At 45.2% G+C, this 21,147-nt stretch overlaps 1 pseudogene; it reads right to left on the reverse strand.

The window, feature by feature from the left end:
• The window catches only part of LOC140065425 (uncharacterized), a 34,882-nt pseudogene extending 15,268 nt beyond the window's left edge, over positions 1-19,614 (reverse strand).
• Positions 19,615-21,147: the final 1,533 nt, after the last annotated feature.

Genomic DNA, 21,147 nt, shown 5'->3' on the forward strand with positions numbered 1-21,147 from the left:
AACCTCATAATGCACACCTCAGCCGCTGGGGAACCTCATAATGCACACCTCAGCCGCTGGGGAACCTCATAATGCACACCTCAGCCGCTGGGGAACCTCATAATGCACACCTCAGCCGCTGGGGAACCTCATAATGCACACCTCAGCCGCTGCACAACCTCATAATGCACACCTCAGCCGCTGCACAACCTCATAATGCACACCTCAGCCGCTGCACAACCTCATAATGCACACCTCAGCCGCTGCACAACCTCATAATGCACACCTCAGCCGCTGCACAACCTCATAATGCACACCTCAGCCGCTGCACAACCTCATAATCCACACCTCAGCCGCTGCACAACCTCATAATCCACACCTCAGCCGCTGGGGAACCTCATAATGCACACCTCAGCCGCTGGGGAACCTCATAATGCACACCTCAGCCGCTGGGGAACCTCATAATACACACCTCAGCCGCTGGGGAACCTCATAATACACATCACTGCTTACACAGAACCCTCTCTGCTTCTCATGTACATTTGAGATGATTAATATCATTCACACATCCACACATGCAGCAAGACATATACATGCAGATAGATATAGAGACATGCATAAAGATAGACAAGCATGGAGGCAAACACACACACACTGACAGATACATGCAGACAGATACAGATACACATGCAGGCAAACACATCATCACATATATAATACACTCACCATATACACATCCATACATGTCACATACCATCACACCCTGTGGTGTCTGCAGCAGCCCTGGCATCACACAGAGGAGTCTTCATGCTTCTCCTCCTCCTCCATCTCTTCGTCCCGATTTCTGAGCTGCCGGATTTCAGTGGTGATGGGGGGAGGGTTTAACCCATAATGTGCTGCACCACACAGGCAGCTCTGTAGTCTCTACCTGTGCTGTGTCTTGTCTGAGTGGGGGAGGAACAGTGCAGGACACAGCTCAATGACAGCAAGTAAAGATTGAAGATGTGCACAGCGTGTGTGGGCCCCCGGCAGCTCTCTGGGCCCCGGCACTTGCCCAGGTATGCCGGGTGCTAACGTACAGTAATACAATTACTGAAACCATTTTACCAGATAGATAGAAGTGAGGGGTCACTGATGAATGTGCCCCGGTAACCCTGACAACACCGGTGACTACATACATACCTCCGCCTGCAGAGCTCCAGATATATGTGAGAGGGGGAAAGGACCTGTGATGGTGTCCCTATGTAAGGAAGGAGTCAGGCTTCAGGGGTGGAGAAGCTATAGGACCTGTGATGATGTCATAGTCATGTGATTATCCCTATGTAAGGAAGGAGTCCGGCTTCAGGGGTGGAGAAGCTATAGGACCTGTGATGATGTCATAGTCATGTGATTAGTCACATGTGTGGGAGGAGTCAGGCTCCAGGACATGTTACTAGAGGCAGGACTATCCCTGCTCCTCATGTGAGGAGAAGTTCCGACCAGGGATTAGACTGAAGGAAGCCCCACGTGGTGTAATAACGGACACCAATAGAACTACTGACTAAATATGAAATGAAATTGTCTGTTCCTTTACCGAACACAAAAAGCCCAGCGCGCCCCTTCTATTTATACAATAAGCAAATTACTGACAACACGTGGGAGGATCATTACATGAAATGGAAAATATTTATATAAATTGGCCAGTTTTTTTTTACCTTCTCTACTTTACCTGCAGGAGCAAACATGTTCTTGTGTAAAAAGAGAAGTGTAATTCTTCAGCTCACCCCTTTAAGATGTCCGCTGTGCTGTAGGGCCGTTGCTCGGACGTGCTGTACGGGTTGTCCAGCATCCAGGCAATGAAAATGGCTTGAGAATCAAGTTAAAATTCCACTTTTATTGGATATTCTTTAAAACCATGAAGACGTCCTAAAACATAATCAACCTGCCGCGTTTCGGACTAACATCAGTCCTTAGTCGTAGCCTAGTGATACGTTGCAGCACAAAGTATTTAAGCATAAGGTGGGCGGACCGGAAGTGTGATGCTGCGTCACATGATCGCTGTTGCGTGACTGAACAATAGGGATATGTTTGACACATATGTAAGTACAATGTTGAATTAATAAATGTACATCAAATCATTTCTATAGTTAAGCCCGGACGGGAATCGTGTTTTGAGAGTTAATATCCAATATGCCTATTGAGAACGTAATGCTTTCGTCCAGTCTCCTCCCCTTTTTGGTTTGAACACTTTCTCAATGGGTATAACTTGTAAATAAAAAGTGTTTCCTTCATGTTGTTCGTTAACCCCTAGGCGCACCAGGACGTTATAGTACGTCCCGGTGGCTAGATACTTAGCGCACCGGACGTAGTATAACGTCCTGCTTCTGGCACCGGCTCACGAACGGAGCCGGTACCAGAAGCAGCGGCTGTCAGCTGTCTAGTACAGCTGACACCGCGCTGTAACACCCGCGATCGGAGCCGACTTCGATTGCGGGTGTCAACCCCTTACACGCCGCGGTCAAGCATGACTGCGGCGTGTAAGGGTCTTCCCCTTATGGATTGGATCCCCCGTGCCGCTTACCGGGGGATCCGATCCTCTTCTGGGCAGCTCCGAGGACTGGCATGTGCCCCGGAGCTGCCCGGACTCCATGGCAGTCAGATCCCTTCTGGGTCTGACTGTAAACTGTCTGAGCATGCGCAAGCACGCCGGACAGATTACACTGCTCTACAATAAAATAGTATTGTGGAGCAGTGTGTTGAACTTAAACCAGCGATCAGAGCATCACTGGTTCAAGTTCAAGTATGTATAAGTAAAAATATGCAAAAGCACTAAACACTACACATTATAATAAATGAAAAATAAATACATAAAAATATAAGCCCCTAAAATGTCACTTTCCCATAAAAACACTTAATAAAGTATAAAAAACATAAAAACACAAAAAAAACCCGCATATTTGGTATTGCCGCGTCTGTAACAATCGTTACTGGACCCGCACGGTAAACGCTGGAGGAAAAAAACGCAAAAAACGTTCCGAAAAAAGATAATTTTTAATTAGTACCCTATAAAAAATGCTCTAAAAAGTGATTTAAAAAATGTTATGCACTCTAAAATAAGCCCACTAAAAAGAACAACTGTTCACAAAAAATAAGCCCCTAACCAGATTTGTCAGCCGAAAAATAAAAAAGTTATGCATATGAAAAAATGGTGATGCTAAAATGAACAAGATTTTCTCCAAATTATTTTCTATTCAGTACCATTGAATAAAATACACAAAACCCCCACATATTTGGTATCCCTGCGTCCGTAACAATCTGCATAATAAAACAGAATCGTTATTAGATCCGCAAAGTGAACCCCGTAAAAAACAACCTCAAAAAACTCTCTCTGAAAAAAAGATGATTTTTTTATTAATGCCCTTTAAAAATGCTCTAAAAAGTGATTTTAAAAAGTTACGCAATCTAAAATAAGACCACTAAAAGGAACAATCATTCTCGCAAAAAAATAAGCCCTTAAAGGGGTTATCCGGGTTTAAATTTTTTTTTATGGCCGGGTTGGGGAGGGCTAGTTAAACATAATAAACATGGACTTACCTCCTCCGGCGCCGCCGATGTCCCGCGCCGCGGTCACTTCAATCCGTGCCCCTGTAAACAAACAGGGGCACGGAAGCCGCGCACAGGGAGCTTCCGGTCCACGGTGTGGACGGCTCCTCCCATGCGTCCCTATCTCTCAGCGTTGTAAGCGCTGGGAGATGGTGCGCATGGGAGCTTCTGGCCGGCCGGAAGCTCCCTGTGCGCCGGTGTAATGAAACCGGCGCACGGAGAAGACGGGCCGCGGCGCAGGACATCGGCAGCACCAGAGGAGGTAAGTACATGTTTATTATGTTTAAATAGCCCTCCCCAGCCCGGACATAAAAATGTTTTTAAACCCGGATAACCCCTTTAAACAGATTTGTGAGGTGAAAAGCTAATGCATCCTTAGTTACCTGAACCCCCGATACTGCCAGCAATTACTTACTTTATACATCGGCAACGGATTGTGCTCCCCGTCACCTCCATGGCCCGCTCCAGCCTCTCGCTCCGCCCAACGATCCCCCGTCACCTCCATGGCCCCCTCCAGCCTCTCGCTCCGCCCAACGATCCCCGTCACCTCCACGGCCCGCTCCAGCCTCTCGCTCCGCCCAACGATCCCCCGTCACCTCCATGGCCCCATCCAGCCTCTCGCTCCGCCCAACGATCCCCGTCACCTCCATGGCCCCCTCCAGCCTCTCGCTCCGCCCAACGATCCCCGTCACCTCCACGGCCCGCTCCAGCCTCTCGCTCCGCCCAACGATCCCCGTCACCTCCACGGCCCGCTCCAGCCTCTCGCTCCGCCCAACGATCCCCGTCACCTCCACGGTCCGCCCAATGAGGAGGCACAGCACTCCAAGCAGTGCTATTGAAACCCGGAAGTGGACTGCTCATGCGCGGGGTGCCGAGTGCCCCGTTCGTATCCACGGGTTGTCCGTAACTCGAAACGCCGTAAGTCGGGGACTGCCTGTATGTTTGTTTTGATTTGACTACTGTGTTTGTTTGCAGCTGCAATGTGTTCTGCAATTCTTTTTTTGAGTTTTCTGGTTGTGCATCCAACATATTGTTGGTTGCATATATGTTGGGGGACAGAATGGTGCCTATACTGGGTGCATTCCTCGATACGAATCTTAATCCTTTTTCCAAAATTTGGGACAACTTATCTTAATACAAGATTGGTATATGTTTTTCGACTATTTTAATGACTTGATTGTACTGTTTACTGTACATAGTACTAAAAGTAATAAAAGTTAATAACTCAGTTACTTTTAGTACTATGTACAGTAAACAGTACAATCAAGTCATTAAAATTTTGGACAATGGATTAAGATTCATATCGAGGAATGCACCCAGTTTAGGCACCATTCTGTCCCCCAGCACATTTTCATCTACTGATACCAAACAAAAAACATGGTTAAAATATACAGGGAGTTTTAACTGTGGCGGCGTTCGCTGCAACTTATGTCAAAAGATACCCAAAAATTCACATTTTAGCTCTGTTACCACATCCAAAACATATGCCATCAAATCTTATTTAAATTGTGAAAGTGACCATGTTGTGTATTTGGCCATATGCACACATTGCAACCAACAATATGTTGGATGCACAACCAGAAAACTCAAAAAAAAAGAATTGCAGAACACATTGCAGCTGCAAACAAACACAGTAGTCAGATCAAAACAAACATATCTGGTCTCTCTAAACACTTTAACGAACAACATGAAGGAAACATTTTTTTATTTACAAGTTATACCCATTGAGAAAGTGTTCAAACCAAAAAGGGGAGGAGACTGGACGAAAGCATTACGTTCTCGAGAGGCATATTGGATATTAACTCTCAAAACACGATTCCCGGCCGGGCTTACCTATAGAAATGATTTGATGTACATTTATTAATTCAACATTGTACTTACATATGTGTCAAACATATCCCTATTGTTCAGTCACGCAACAGCGATCATGTGACGCAGCATCACACTTCCGGTCCGCCCACCTTATGCTTAAATACTTTGTGCTGCAACGTATCACTAGGCTACGACTAAGGACTGATGTTAGTCCGAAACGCGTCAGTTTGATTATGTTTTAGGACGTCTTCATGGTTTTAAAGAATATCCAAAAAAATTGCAATTTTAACTTGATTCTCAAGCCATTTTCATTGCCTGGATGCTGGACAACCCGTTTTCTTTTCTCTGATGTTCTTGTGTACATGACAGACGTCTCCCTTATTGTCTTTATTTCATGGCTTGCACAAAATGTCTGTCAAGAACAAATCTCTCATACACATAAAGGGGGAGACGTGGAGAAGACCTGTTTCAACACCTAAGGTGGGTCATTGAGAACACTTGATCATGGTGTTCGACCTCCCACTGCAATGCTTCTGCTGTCTTTCATGGGTGCCCCCACGGGCACGCGTACCTAGAGCGCGTGCGCTGGCACTCAAGGTATTAAAGGGCCAGCGCACCACTGATTGGCGCTGGCCACTTCCAGGTTCTGATTTAAACCGGCAGCTCCCATCACTCCCCGCCGGATCTTTATGGTGAGAAGAGAAAACTTCCTGTTTCCTGCGCTTGTTCCTATCCCGTTTCTGCTGATCTCCTGTTGCTGACCCCGGACCTGAACTTTGACCTCTGCATCTCTGCCACTAGCCATGACAACCTGCCTATTCCTGACTACGAGACTATCTCCTAAATTGGAACCTCGACCTTGGCTGCCACCGGGGGCTGGTTGCACCCGTGGAGCGACCTGGTGGCACCCTGCTGCAGCAAGTTAATCCAGCTTTGCGGCGGGCTCTGGGGAAGACCAAGTGCCACTTAAATTGCGGTCCCAGGTATCGACTAGTACCATCTCCCGCGGTGGTCCAGGGGGTTTCGCTGACCCCGAGTCCTGACACTGTCTTTATAGAATTTGTTAACACTGTTGCCTGAAATCTGTTATTTGTGTGCTGGTGCACCCATGGGTCCTGGGCTGTATGAATATTATAGCTCCCACACTTCTGGAATCACTTCCTACATCTTGTACTTGAATTGAACTTTTTGGAGAATGGGAGATGCGTCCGTTCTGCTTTTGTTTTCAATCTGCAGTTTCAGGACATTTGGAAAACCTTCAGGTCCTGAAATGGCTCTTATATACATGTGTATTGAGAGCATGAAGAAGGTCCTTCTTAGTATAAAATTTAGTGGGTTGTTTGGGCAAGGGCACCAGGCTACTGTCCAAATCACCTATATTTTAATCCACTACTGATGACATCCTGATATACTTGACTGATTTGAGATAGAAGGGAAAAAAGTTCCTTACAGCTTTTTATGCATACAAAAAAAATAAAAAAACAAAACTGATGGTGATAAAACTCACAAAGAGCAGATATATCTGCTGGAAGGAGTTAAACATCCTGTAGTCATCTCCCCAAACCATGAGAATCTCCAGACTGACTGACGCGTAAACCCTCCATAAGCGAAATGGGCTCTGGTTTCTTACTTCTTGTTACATTCAGACTGGACATAAAAAATGAGACGGCTGGTGCCTTATCGCCATCATTTAAAAGTACAGACCTACGCGACTGTTCAAGCTCGCATCCTTGATTTATATCACAACAAATCTTATAAGGTATGGATAGAACTGGAGACTATACTTGCCCAAGCCTTCTGCAATCACTCCTTCCTGAGCCTTACCAACTCTTTGCCTGCGACAGCCCTCTTACTGGTCTCGTCAACCTATCTGCCACCTCTCAGAGCCAATGATAGGCTTATTTATCGCACAAACTGCCTCATTCTCATCCATTGAGGAATTGTTACTTGATCAACTGGTCTTGGTGCGCTCCAGGTGGGAATACTCACAACTACTCCACTTCTACTTTTCCTCTAAATCTAGACTACTCCTGCACCGAGACATCACCCAGTTTGAAAAGATATGTATTGCCCCTTCGGCCACCTTCTGAAATATACGCCATCTACTTAGAAAAATAGCCAGAGGCTGTCCCACCCTATGTTGGTGCCTGGGAAAACGAGTTAATGGTCTCCTACATCCTCGAAGACTGGGCGGCAAATTGTTTGAATTGTGCCGTAAGCTCTCCATCTCTAACAAAGCCCAAGAAACCAACTACAAAAATTATTTCTAGGTACTACTGGGTCCTGGATACACTGCATTTGATTTCCCCTCTTGCCAAGCGGAGAGCTGGAGATGTAAGCAAGCCCCCAGTACAATGTTACATATTTGGTGGGAGTGTCCCCCATTACAAGCATACTGGCGTTTAGCCATAAGATGTATTCATAAAGTCACTGGAATTAAGCTACAAAATGAGCAGCCACCCTTGCTTTTATCCATAATATCCCGCTCAATACCTTCAGTAAGATGCTCTCTCATGGGCTTCATCTTAATTGCGGTGTGTGTCCTGATCCAGGTTATGGAAAACTTACTATGGGCATCCTCCGAGAAATATTATCACTCCAAAGAATGGAGGAGCTTACGGCATATAAACATGCTACGTTAGTAAAACAACTCCAGACTTGGGGTCCGTGGATGGCTTTTCACCGACCCCCTGAGTTCAGCACCTTCACCTGAGCTAGTTATCTCTTCTGCTAATCGATCAATCAATTATACCTGAACTACTTAATTCTACAGATTCTTTGTCTTTTAGTACCCACCCCCTCTCTTTCCATTGCCCCCCCTTCTCTTATAGTAGATATGTTTTTTTGTATTGTTTCTGTTTTTTTTGTTGTTCATATATATCTTCTCAGACACATTAATATGAATAGGTCTATGGAAACATTGTGTAAACAACACTTAACTGATAGTACCTCATTGGATGGTTATGTACCTACAGATGCTTAGGGCAGAAATTTTGATTGACCTCTGTTCCACCTTTCTTTCCTTCCTCGGGAGGATAACTGTTGCTTGTCTATTAGTGTCAGGATTCGGAATGAGTGGATCCACTGGACCACCGTGGGAGGGGGTACTAGCCGACACCTGGGACTGGAATCTAAGTGGCACCTGGTTTCACCAGAGCCCGCTGCAAAGTGGGATGGTCTTGCTGTGGCAGGGTACCACCAGGTCGTTCCACAGGTGCGACTAGCCCGACGAGTACCTTAACGGAAGACAGTCTCGTGGTCGGGTCCAGGCACAAGGTCAGGGAAGGCGACAGATATGCAAGGTCAAGTCCAATCTGGGGTCAGCAACGGGAGGTCCAGGCAGATAGGAATGGGAACAGGCACACAGGATACAGGAACGCAGAAACACAGCAACACGGAGGACCTCTGGTAACACAGGATCACAGTGGAATGCAGGAATACTCAGGAATGTCGCAAGGAAACTTTCTCAATGGCGTAAGCACAAAGATCCGGTAGGGTTATCAGGAAGAGGCAGGCTTAAATAGATTATCTGACAATGGGCAGCGGCAATTAGCGGCGCGCTGGCCCTTTAAATTTTTTTAAGTCAACGCGCGCCCTAGGAGTCAGGAACGATGAGAGAGGGGCACTGGTGTGTCTGTGACCTGCGATACGGGTCGCAGGACCACCTGTGACAGTCCCCCCCCCTTTGGCATCCCCCTCTTCCTGGGCTGGAGGAATCTCTGCAGGAGGTCCTGGTCCAGGATATTGTCCTCGGGCTCCCAGGATCTCTCTTCCAGCCCGAACCCCTTCCAGTCAACCAAGAAGAACCGCTTACCCCTCAACATCTTCATATCAAGGATCTCCTTTACCTCATAGATGTCAGAGGAGTCGGCCACAGGAGCAGGAGGAGACACTTGTCTGGTGAAGCGGTTCAGGGTGACAGCCTTGAGCAGGGAGACATGGAGGGAGTTTGGGTTGCGCATGGTGGGAGGAAGGTGCAGCTTTAAGGACACCGGATTGATGCGGCTCAGCACCTCAAAGGGACCCAGGAAACGAGGACCAAACTTTTAGCCAGGGATCTTAAGCCGGACATACTTGGAGGACAACCAGACTTTGTCACCAGGAGCGAAGAGGCCTGAATCTTTTATCAGCCTGGAACTTGGTTCGGGCTGAAGCCTGTAATAAAGAAAGGCTCCCCAATGGTCTTCAGGTTCTGTACAAATTCCTCAACAAGGAGGCAGAGCTTGCGGATGGCCGAATGAGGACATATCCCAGCAGAGCTCCGGCGCCTGTGCCTGCTCTGTAGCACAATGTTGGCAGCACTCTCATCCCAGCGAGCAGCAATGGGCCCAAGAAAGCCAGGGAACCGTCGCCTGAAACTCAGAGACGCGGTTTGCGGCTCTATTGTCCAGTTCCTGGACACCCCTCAAGATCCTGGACCTGCCGTGCATATTTACAAGATGGCGCCGACCGCTGCGCCTAATAAGATGGAGCCGAGACCAGCGCTCGTGCCTCACCCAAGCTCAGCAGAGACACCAGCAGCTGACACAGCCTTAACGGGAGATGAACTATGCAACACAGAGGTATGCTCCCCCTCACATGAAGCACCCCCTGAACTGTCCCCGGCACAAATTAATGGGGGAGACCGGGATTTCCCACCACTATGGGCCTCGGCACCGGGGGATAAGGGAGCAACAACTAAAATGGAGGGGCAACATGCTAAAACCCAGACGCTCTTGGGGGGCCAAATCAGGCCACAACATAAGCTCACCACACGGGGTGCACCCATCCTCCACCCATCTTAGTGGCTCGCCCCGTCTTACCTTCAGACCATGTGGCTCACAGGGCTCACACCAGCATGGGCAGCAAATATGAAGAAAAGAGAAAAATAGAGAGCGGGGAGCGCTCAATGTGTAGGTTACCTCAACAGTATTATATGGTGTGTGTACGGAATGCACACTCACCTTTTAGTGTTTTGATAATGGTACAACACATGTAGTTGCATGTAGAGTGGAACAAAATGCTGCCTCCGGGGCGTGATTTCGGTAGTGGTACCCATGGAGATATATGCAGTGGAAGGTCTCTATTCCTGGAGACCCGATGGACGACCCCTCTGATCTTACGGAAGACCCGGCGCAATATGTTCCAGAAATGGTTTATTAATAAAATGGTTCCATAAAAGTTTTTTGAATAAAATAGATTATAAAAGACAAGACGCGTTTCGGACCCGGAACGGATCCTTCATCAGTTGTATTACATAGCCTGGATGTAAGTGGCAAATATATCAATATTTTTTGGCGCGTTCCCGGTACCGAGGCGGGGAATGCCATGCAGGTTGATAAATGGATGACTGATTGCATCGATTAGAAAATTATTACATTAAGAGATATACATAGAAAACACAATTACAATACAATACATTACTAACAAGTCAATACCTTAAATGAATAATGGATAATCTACCTAAAATAGAGGTGTCCTATGGATATCGGTACTTTACCGTTCTGATCCCCGGTGCGGGGACAGAGGAACTACTAAAATGGATGCCAGTGGGTGTGAAAGACTACATCTACGGAAGCCTGTAGGGACAAAAGCGCTGTAGCATGCAGAGAAGTTTAATGGGGATAATAAACCCTGGTAAGTGGGGGAGAACTATTTAGTGATGCCTAATCCATCTGGAGCGTACTGTTTTAAGTATAGATTCATTCGGCTTATAAACACTGGTAAGTGGGAACGATATATTTTGTGATATCTGATACATATAAAGCGTACCATTTTTGGGCGTAGTGATAGTTGTATATATGTCATACTAAAATGGTTTCAGTGACTTCATTTAAACCCATTGGTTTCAACGTTTTTAGTTTAAACATCCAATAAATTTCTTTACGCTTAAGGATCTGTTACGCTTTCAAATCTGTTTGATGTATCTTTACTAACGTGGTCTATTGGAATAATGTTGTTTCTATGTTTCGCTTCCATATGTCTGGATAGGCTATGTTTTTTATTTCCGTGAGAGATATTAAATCTATGTTGATTTAGGCGACAATGGAGAGGTTGTGTCGTTCTTCCTATATACTGCATCCCGCACTGGTATTCGATTAAATAAATCACATATCGGGACTGGCACGTCATGTTAGTTTTTATATAAAATCTTTCTTCAGAGTGGCTAGAATAAAAAGTGTCTGTATCGTGTTTGATCACTCGGCAGCATTGGCAATTCTTACTGTTACATTTTGTGACCTTTTTAATGCCGTTCAGGTTACTGGTGCTGTTTTGTTTTTTTAGTGTCTGTTTAAGTGTATTTAAGCTCTTCTATATGTAAATTTTGGATTTTTAGAAATATTTTTTTCCAAATATGGGTCATTTAACAGAATATGCCAGTGTTTTTGACAGCAGCTTCTATTTCTTTGTGATTGTTGGTGTATGTGGTGATAAATCTAATTTCTCTGTTTTCACCCTTTTGCTTTTTTTCTTTTTTTTGAGGACTGTAGGCACTCTACTTTGGAGTATTGGCTGGCTCGGTTTTTAGCATCTTCTATTAGCCTTTTTGGATAGCCTTTTTCCAGGAATCGTGTCTCAATGATCTTGGCTTGTTCGTAAAAGGTGATATCATCGGTGGAATTTTTTCTTATTCTTAAAAATTGGCTATAGGGTATATTGTGTAACCATTTTTTGTGATGATTACTCTTCAAGTTCAGGTAACTGTTGGTGTCAACTGTTTTAAAATATGTTTCAGTTGTAATTGTATTCTCATTATGTTTGATGATTAGATCCAGAAATTCAATTCTTTCTTTTTGTACATTTAGGGGGATATTAATCATACTCTGGCGCTTCTGCCTCTTGATGTATCGGGCTGCCAGCAGCGCAGCGTTTATCCTACTGGCGTAGAAAAAAACGCAGCCGGCGACTTTTCACGTATGAAAAGTCGCCGGCAGCAGCGAGTGCGCAGGCACGTGGACAGTAACGCCCTGCGCCGGCCCACTCCCGTCCGGCCGCGCCCTCCGCTCAGCAGGCCGCGCCCCCCTTCACGCCCCACTGGCGTGCAGGTGGCAGATTGGGGTAAATAATCGCAAAAGCTAGCAATCAGCTAGCATTTGCGATTATTTCAGGGCCTCTGCGCCACTGGCGGTGCGCAGAGGTCCTGATAAATATCCCCCTTAAAGTTAGTTTAATACCCCATTGATTCTTGTTGATTTCTTCGAAGTACTCCTCAAGTACGTTTTTTTTCCCCTTTCCAGATCATAAAGAGATCATCTATGAATCTGAAATAGGTGATGAGATTGCCTTTGTGTAGTTCTTGAGGAGTAATATATATATATTACCAAAGACCCCCATGAAGATATTCGCATATGACGGAGCAACTCTAGTCCCCATAGCTGTACCCCAAATTTGATGGTAGATGGTACTACCATATTCAAAATAATTGTTCTGGAGTATGAACTGTAGGCATTGGACTAGGAATATCCTTTGTTCATCTTTGATATGTGCGTCATTTTCTAGGGTCTGCTCTACACAGGCTAGACCAATCCAGTGGTCAGTGTTGCTGTATAGAGCAGTGACGTCCATGGTTGCAAACCAGTATTCTTGTTGCCATGTTAACTGTTGCAGTTTCTTGATGAGTTCCCCTGAGTCTTTGATATAACTGGGTAGGTTTATGACATATTGCTGGAGAAATAAATCTATATAATGTGATAGGTTACTGGTGAGGCTCTGAACATTGGAAACTATTGGACGACCGGGAGGTGTTTTGGAATTTTTATGTATTTTGGGGAGATGATAAAAATACGGTTTGTTCGGTTGAATAATGGAGATGAATTTCTTTCTTTTCTTTTTTATTTAAATACCCTTTGAGGTATGCAGATTTAATCAAATTATTAAAATCTTTGGTGATAGCTGGAAAAGGATCTCTTGAAATTTTTTTGTGAAAATTTAAGAGCTGCAGATAAAGGTGGGGGATTAGTCATACAAAATTTGGGAAGACTACCACAAAGAGGCTCTTAACATCCTAGCAGATCCTAATTACTAGGAAAAAATTTCAAGAGATCCTTGAAATCCAGGAAGTTCCCTGCAGAACCGGAGTCCAAGAAGACAGATAACTGGAACTGAGTACCGGTGCCAATGCTGAGAAGCACCGGAATCATGAGGTGTGCAGAAACTTTGCTTACACCTAGGGACACTTCTCCCAAAAACCCTAGGTACTCAGACCCAAGAAAGTTTCCTTGATGTCTTCTGATATGCTCCTGGGAAGAGAGTCTGGCTCCGTCCACCTCTATAGGGTCCACTGCAGATGGTACGACTGGAGGCAGGAGCAGCCTTTGTAAAGCAGGAGCCAAGCGGGGAAGGCGTCGTGGGCGGGCTTGGGGTTGCTTCAGGCATAAATCTTTGGCATGCTCTCTAAACCGCATGTCAATCGGGGTGGCCAGGGTGATGAGACCACTCAAGGTAGATGGCAGAACACAAGTAGCCAGAGCGTCCGCAACGTGAGTGGAGAGTCCCTTTTTAAAAGCTGCGGACAGGGCCGTGTTGTTCCGAGAGAGAGTTGTTCCGAGAGTTCCGAGGCCAGGGTATAGAACTAGACAGCATATTCTCCCACGGAAGAGTTCCCCAGGGGCAGATTCAACAGCGCAGTCTCAGCCGAGGAGGCTCATGCAGGTCCTTTAAACACGGACCGGAGCTCCGCCAGAAATGTTGTGAACGTAGCCGTGACCTGGTCATCTCTGTCCCAAAGAGGGGTAGCCCAGGCCAGGGCTTTCCCGGAGAGGAGACTAACGATGAATACCACCTTGGATCGCTCCGTGACAAATTGAGGCATCATGAGTTCTATGTGCAGGGAGCACTGGGTTACAAAGTCCCTGCACAGCCTGGGATCTCCATCATACTTGTTGGGCATAGACAGCCGTAGCCTAGGTTCAGCTGCAAGAAGACAGGCTGGGGTAGCAGCAGCTGCGGGAGCAATCTCAGGAACCTGTTGCTGATGTTGAGCGGCTAGCAGCTGTTGCAGCATGGCGGTGACCTGTCCCAGCTGTTTGCGTTGAGCGGAAATCTGCCGGGATTGCTGGACCACGATGGTGGAAAGATTGGGCTGACCGGAAAGTGGAACCTCAGCAGGATCCATGGCCGGATCTTACTTTTAAGATTTCAGGATGAGTGGATCCTCTGGACCACCGCGGGAGGTGGTACTAGCCGACACCTGGGACCGGAATCTAAGTGGCACCTGGTCTTCACCAGAGCCCGCCACAAAGCAAGATGGTCTTGCTGAGGCAGGGTACCACCATGTCGTTCCACAGGTGTGACTAGCCCGCGGTGGCAGCCAAGGTCGAGGTACCTTAACGGAAGACAGTCTAGTGGTCGGGTCCAGGCACAAGGTCAGGGCAGGCGGCAGAGATGCAAGGTCATGTCCAATCCGCACACGGCCCACGGGACACAGGAAATCAGTAACACGAAGAAACTCTGGTAACACAGGAACACTGAGGGACTCTGGTAACACAAGAACACGGCAACATAGAAACACACTGGAACGCAGGAATACTCAGGAATGTCGCAAAATCCTTTGAAGCTGGCGCGCGCGCCTCTAGGACTCGGGTACACTCGTGCTTCCAAAAGGCAGAAAATTTTACTTTGGGGTCGAAATAAAAAACTGTCTGGTTTCTCTGGACTTTATTACTGATCTGCTTATATAATCCAGAAGTTCTAGTGCTCGGGTGGCAGATGATAAGTTCTCTATGACGGCCTAATAGCACTCTTTTTTTTTTTTTATTGTATTTTTATTAACATTTTTCTAAAAAAAGACATAACAAGAATTACCAAGTACATTTTAAGCATTGAAGTTTTTCAATAATAATACGAGAGTAAGACAGAGTTTGTCCCATGGAATATTAACAATTGCACTTTCCATTGGGATAACAAGAGGCTTCAAACCTAAGCCTAACAGTATAATGTTCCCATAATATTAGAGCTATACAGAAGAAGCCATTAACCCCTTAAGGACGCAGCCATTTTACAGCTTAAGGCTCAGCCCCATTTTTTGGATTCTGACCTGCGTCTCTTTATATGGTAATAACTTTTGAATACTGTTACTTATCAAAGCGATATTTTTTCCCCACATGTTGTACTTCATTTTAGTGGTAAATTTTGGCAGATAAGTTTTGCGTTTATTTACAAAAAAAAGAAAAAAAAATGATGAATTTTTAGAAAAATTTGCCATTTTCGAAATTCAGAATCACAGCGTTTTCAGGCAGATCGATTTACCACCTAAATAACTTGCAGAATAACATTTCCCATTTGTCTACTTTACATTTTCATAATTTTTGAAATGTTTGCATAATTTATTTTGACGTCACGCGGTTTACAAATCGAATAGCCATTTTCTGTATTTTCAGAATTGACTATTTTGGGGATAAATACTGTTTGAAATTAAATTTTACATATTTAGCAACAAAACCCCCCTATATAACCAACCCATTTTCAAATCTGCACCCCTCAAACTATCAGAAACAGCATTTACAGAGATTGTTAACCCCTTGAGATCTTCATGGTAATTGAATCAAAATGGCGGTGAAATTTAGAATGGTCAAATTTTGTCGGTTATACATTCATTTAGCCCTAAACTTTACACATTTCCAAAAGATAAAAAGAGAAAACTCACCATAAAATTTTTTCTACAATTTCTCCTGAGGGGTTAAAATTATACCCAACAGGCCCAAGTCCCGCAAGATATTTCATTTCTACAGGTCTCCGTCTAAAAATCTGTGGGTAGATTCAATCTGCGATATCTTTCTCCTACATTGGAGGGACCTGGAGGACGTAGAAAAGGACAAAAAAAACAGGCAGAGGGAAGCCATTCATACTTACAATAGCAACAAATAACATTTCAAAAGGGGGTATCCATATCACTCTCCCGCCCGCTCTTCTACCCAGAAGCGATCCCATTGCTCACATGTTTTATCAAACAATGAAATGCGATTATTCAGGGAGGCAGTCAAGGATTCCATACTGCGAGTTTCCCTTACCCTGGAGAGTAGGTCCATTCCAGAGGGAAGGGGCTTGCCTTTTCCAGAATTGCGCTATCAAACACCTCGCAGCTGTGAGGATGTGTAAACTCAGTTTATTAGCTGTCTTGGCCATGGGCTTAGGGGAGACATTCAACAGGTAAAATAAAGGAGAGTGTGGAATATCCACCGCTACCACCGCCTGGAGGAGAGTCTCCACCTCCTGCCAAAAAGGCTGTATGAATGGACATGTCCAGAAGATGTGTTTAAGAGTCCCCCCAAACTGAGCCACATCGCCAGCAAGTATCCGCATGTCTGGAGTATGATACCGTTGCGACATTAGCTTGTACTGGTTAATAAGGAGGTTTTAGCCGCCCTTTGCCAAATCTGTTGTCATGTTTCTTGTTATATAGGTCCCCCCACTATGCCCTCCCACTTGGCCATGTATGGGTGTGCGATAGGTTCATCTGAGTTCGGGTGCAATAGTATCATGTAGATATCTGATATAAGGCTGGAGGTGTGGGTAGCAGTACTGAGACTGTCTTGGTACTATCCAAAGATTGCAGTAAGTGTCTAATGCGTATGTAATAGAGATTGGTCGAGGGCGGGAGGTGAAATTTGTCCTGTAAGGCGTCAAAGGACAAGATCTTCCTATCTCGGTAGTCTACAATGTCTGCAAACCTGAATAATCCCTTCTCATGCAAGGGTTTGATTTCCTGCCTGCTGCATAGAGGGAGTATGTAAGAAAGACTGCACAGGAGAACACTGAGATACCAGTGGAAACCTGTTCAAACAGGCCCTCCATAATTTTATTGTGAATGAAATAGGGCCTAGCTGAGAGCTGGGTAACGCGGGTGCCTCTTTAGGACAGAGATAGGAGTTAGGGGGAAAAGGGGCCAACCATCCATTTAGAAAATGCCAACAGGGTGGACCATGTCAGAATACGCCGCCAGTGTGTCGCCCAGTAATACCTGGTTATATCCGGCACCGATAAACCCCCCTTGGATTTGTGAGAGATCAAAACAGTCCTAGAGATCCTGTGTCTCTTCTTCGCCCATATAAAGTGTAATAGCGCCCAGTGACACCGATGCCCATAACGCCTCGAAAAGATAAAGCAGCTTAGGCAGGATAGTCATTTTTACCGCCGCTATCCTGCCAAAAAGGGAAAGGGGAAGGCTGTTCCAGCTAATAGCGCTCTTTAAGATGTTAGATTTCAAGTTGAACTTCTCTTCATTCTATCATCCTCAGACTACAGGATAAACTGCATTTTTGGCAGCCTGTGCTCCATGTAGTGTCACTTTTGCACTGCTATCAATCCTGAGATGCCTCAGCAGGAAATGTGGAAAAGCCTCAGCACTACATCAGAAAACACTGTCAGGGCCAAGTCCATCCCTAGTGTTAAGGTGTATAATGAAGTTATTTCTGATTTCTTCAGCCACTATAAAGAGAGACCAAGCTGTCTGTTTCATCATTATCATTTCTTTAAAGATGGGGCAGCGACAATTATATTTTATAAGTAATTGTCTGGTAACTAGTAACAAATTCTTAGATCTTAAAATTAAATATAGATATGACTTGGAATCATCCGTTTTTTATCGTGTTCCTCTTAGTACGTCACACAATCTAAGGCTAAAACATCTGCAATCTGCTACCCAAACATTACCCCCGATTTATAACGTGAATTCTGCTTTACTACTGTGTGGCTTCTCCCCTGTGTGACTTCTCAGATGTCTAACAAGACCTGATTTCTGGGCAAAACATTTCCCACATTCTGTACATGAAAATGGCTTCTCCCCTGTGTGAATTCTTTGATGTAAAACAAGATTTTCAATGCAGGAAAAACATTTTCCACATTCTGAACATGAAAATGGTTTCTCTCCCGTGTGAGTTCTCTGATGTTTGGCAAGATGTGATTTCTGGCTAAAACCTTTTCCACATTCTGAACATGAAAATGGATATTCCCCTGTGTGAATTCTCTGATGTTTTCTAAGATTTGATTTATGGATAAAACCTTTTCCACATTCTGAACATGAATACGGCTTCTCCCCGGTGTGAATGATCTGATGGCTAGCAAGATGTCAATTCTGGTAAAAACCTTTTCCACATTCTGAACATGAAAATTACTTCTCCCCCGTGTGAATTCTCTGATGTTTACTAAGATCTGATTTATGGGCAAAACATTTCCCACATTCTGTACATGAAAATGGCTTCTCCCCTGTGTGACTTCTTTGATGTAAAACAAGATTTTCAATGCAGGAAAAACATTTTCCACATTCTTAACATGAAAATGGTTTCTCTCCCGTGTGAGTTCTCTGATGTGTGGTAAGATGTGATTTCTGGCTAAAACCTTTTCCACATTCTGAACATGAAAATGGCTTTTCCCCTGTGTGAATTCTCTGATGTTTGGTAAGATGTGATTTTTGGATAAAACCTTTTCCACATTCTGAACATGAAAATGGCTTTTCTGCTATGTGATTTCTCTGATGTATGTTAAGATCTGATTTTTGGCTAAAACCTTTCCCACATTCTGAACATGAATACGGCTTCACCCCTGTGTGAATGCTCTGATGGCTAACAAGATTTCTCATGGTTAGAAAACATTTCCCACATTCTGTACATGAAAATGGCTTTTCCCCTGTGTGAATTCTCTGATGTCTAACAAAACATCCGAAGCGTAGAAAACATTTCCCACATTCTGAACATGAAAATGGCTTTTCCCCTGTGTGAATTCTCAGATGTGTGGTAAGATGTGATTTCTGCCTAAAACCTTTTCCACATTCTGAACATGAAAATGGTTTTTCTCCTGTGTGGATCATTTGATGAATACGGAGCTCATCATTTCGAGTAAAACCTTTCCCACATTCTGAACATGAAAATGGCTTCTCTCCTGTGTGATACATTTGATGAATACGGAGCTTATCATTTTGAGTAAAACATTTCCCACATTCTGAACATGAAAATGGCTTCTCCCCGGTGTGAATTCTCTGATGGCTAGCAAGATGTGATTTGTGGTAAAAACCTTTTCCACATTCTGAACATGAAAATGGCTTTTCCCCCGTGTGAATTCTCTGATGTTTACTAAGATTTGATTTTAGGGTAAAACTTTTCCCACATTCTGAACATATAAATAGCAGTTCCTCTGTATGACTTATGATAATGTTCTTTGCAGTTCCTGATGATTCTGTAGATGGAACCAATTTAATAGGATCAGGCATATAAGGTTCCTCTGCTTCAGATTCTGATATCATATGTTCCTCTGAGCTCTTGGTACAGTCATCTGCAAAAATAAACATTGGCTGTGAGAAAACTCTTTCCTGCTTACCATAAGGTTCTGTATTATTACTGATGTAACATCACCGCCTCTTCCTCCGAGGTCCTGGTGAGCAGTATTCCTGACCCTCATAGCTCCCACCTTCCAGCTTTTCTTAGTCTATGGGGCATATTTGTCAGGACCTCTGCGCACTGCCAGTGGAGCAGAAGCCCTGAAATAATCGCAAATGCTAGTTTATTGCTAGCTTTTGCGATTATTTGCCCCGATCTCTCACCTTCACGTCAGTGGGGCGTGAAGCGGGGGGGGGGGGGCGCAGCCGGCCAAGCGTAGGGGGGCGTGGGGCGTTACTGTCCCCGCGCCTGCACACTTGCTGCTGCCGCCGACTTTTCATACGTGAAAATTTGCCGGCTGCGCAACCGGCAGCCCCGATACATCATGAGGCAGAAGCCTCTTGATGTATCGGGCTGCGAACTTGCAGCGGCAGACCTATCACACGCTGGCGCACAAGTGGCAGCGTATGATAAATATGCCCATATGTCTCCATGTTCTGTATTGTGTTATCACTCGTCTCTGCTTTATCTAGTGGTTACTACTCACCTGGGCAGTTACCTGTAGGAATCTCCTCCTTACATCGCTCATCGCCCCTCACATATGTCTCTGGAGCAGTAATATTCTTCAAATCTTCATCCTGATACAAAAAAAGGGTGAAAAATTGGAAAAGTCACCAATGACAATGAAGAAGGTTCTTTTTAACCCCCAACTTGGACACTATAAAATCTGTCCTCCACTCAGGGAAGATGAATCTGTGACCCTGTATACCCCTTTACTAAATGTCTTGAGAGGCCTAAGAATTTTACTAGGGATTGCTCCACCAGATCTATAAAGGGAAACATCCAAAACTTACTATAGCAGTTTGCCCTCCCTAATTGGTTGTGCATGAAACCAAGCCTTTTTTTCATACAGGTTTCAATTTCAAAACAAAACAAAAACTAAGAATATAGAAAACTCGGCATTTGGAGCGCAAAGAGAATGTCAGGGGGGCTCCTGCGACCCATGTCCTAGGTTGCAGGCACACCAAAGTGCGTCCCTGTGCCCCCTCACACCAGCAGCAGGTTCCCTTGCCTCGCCGTGCTCCAGCGACGGTCTTCTCACTGCAGCGCGCACCCGCCTCTTTGAGCTTGTGTGCCGGCCATCTGAAATTTAAAGGGCCAGTGCACCACTAATTAGCGCTGGCCATCTGATCTATAAATTAGGCAACCTCTTCCCTTATGCTCCGCCGGATCTTTGTGCCCTTATACCATTGAGAAAGCATTCCCTGACTGTGCAGTACCCGTTGTGAACTCCTAGTATGTTCCTGACATTGATTCTTTGCCGCCTGTCTTGACCTTCTGCTCCTTCCCGACTCCGATCCTGTTCTGCCTGCCCTGACCTTCTGCCTGACAACAACTGTTGACTCTGTACCTCGCCTTGGCTGCCACCGCTAGCAAGTCGCGCCTGTGAGGTGACCTGGTGGTATCCTGCCGCAGCAAGTATAAC

Source organism: Engystomops pustulosus, chromosome 6 (assembly GCF_040894005.1).
Source record: "Engystomops pustulosus chromosome 6, aEngPut4.maternal, whole genome shotgun sequence".
Taxonomy (NCBI): Eukaryota; Metazoa; Chordata; class Amphibia; order Anura; family Leptodactylidae; genus Engystomops; species Engystomops pustulosus.